The sequence below is a fragment of the Micromys minutus genome (assembly GCF_963924665.1).
Source record: "Micromys minutus genome assembly, chromosome: X".
NCBI classification, from domain to species: Eukaryota; Metazoa; Chordata; class Mammalia; order Rodentia; family Muridae; genus Micromys; species Micromys minutus.
In genome coordinates, this window is record NC_137970.1 from 74827296 (window position 1) to 74828549 (window position 1254).

Below are 1254 nucleotides of genomic sequence, written 5' to 3' on the forward strand. Positions count from 1 at the left end.
ATAGCCTTTGTTTTGGAAGAATTCGGTGAGAAACTCATTTCACTTAATATACTTCAATGAAACCCAGGAAAGTGGGTATATACTCAGACTGCTAACAATGTGGACTATCTGAGAGATGTAACTGCTCATCTCTTGAGAATTGTTAACATCCCTGGCTGATGGTCTACCACTTGGACTGTCAAACAGATAGAAAAACTAGTTCTAAACTATCTGTTTCCTAGTTCCCTTAGCTGTTATGTCTGCTTTGCTTTTCTTTATGAAGGTCTGGGGATACTTGGTCTTATTTTTGTAACTTCCAAATCAGGGATTCTCTTGTTATAGACAAAAGTGAGGAATACATGAAAAAAAATCAAGAAGGAGCTCCTGCCCCTCCCAAAGCCGAAGCCAAAGCAAAGGCCTTGAAAGCTAAGAAGGCAGTGATGAAAGGCGTCCACAGTCACAAAAAGAAGAAGATCCGAACATCACCCACTTTTCGGTGGCCCAAGACTGCAGCTCAGGAAGCAGCCGAAGTATCCTCGAAAGAGTGAACCCAGGAGAAACAAGCTGGACCACTATGTTATCATCAAATTCCAACTGACCACTGAGTCAGCCATGAAAAAAATAGAGGACAACACGCTGTGTTCATTGTGGGTGTCAAGGCCAACAAGCACCAGATCAAACAGGCCGTGAAGAAACTCTATGATATTGATGTGGCCAAAGTCAATGCCCTGATAAGGCCTGATGGAGAGAAGAAGGCGTATGTTCGCTTGGCTTCAGATTATGATGCTCTAGATGTTGCCAACAAGATTGGGATCATCTAAACTGAGTCCAGATGGTTAATTCTAAATATACACCTTTCTTTTCACCACAAAAAATCAAATTGTAAAATATACCTTAAACTCTATTACTCATGAAGAAACATTAACATTATTAATGTAGACATACTAGTAGACAAAATGAATTATATCTTTAAGAAACAGAATGGTACAATAAGATAATGATGTTTTTATAAACTATTCTCAGACCACTACTATGGACAGCATACTATAAAAGTTAATGCATGTCAATATATATCAATCTACATGATGAAAATGATATTTCATTTGGGAATGAAAATGAAAGTTGTTAAGACTTATAATTTCCGTAGGCCTTGATGCTCTTATAACTGTTAAATCTGTACATTCTCTTTTAATCATAACAACAGCATGGAGTGGCTATTGGTATCTGATTTTAAATTGAGGAGAACTGAGGCAGAGTGAGCGTAAATCTGGTGAA

The 1254-nt window shown here is 38.0% G+C and overlaps 1 pseudogene across 1 annotated transcript; it reads left to right on the forward strand.

Annotated features, from left to right (window-relative positions):
- Positions 1 to 338: 338 nt before the first annotated feature.
- Positions 339 to 800, forward strand: LOC308415024 (large ribosomal subunit protein uL23-like; annotated as a pseudogene). The gene has a single exon. The product of its transcript is annotated as a large ribosomal subunit protein uL23-like (transcript).
- The last annotated feature ends 454 nt before the right edge of the window (positions 801 to 1254 follow it).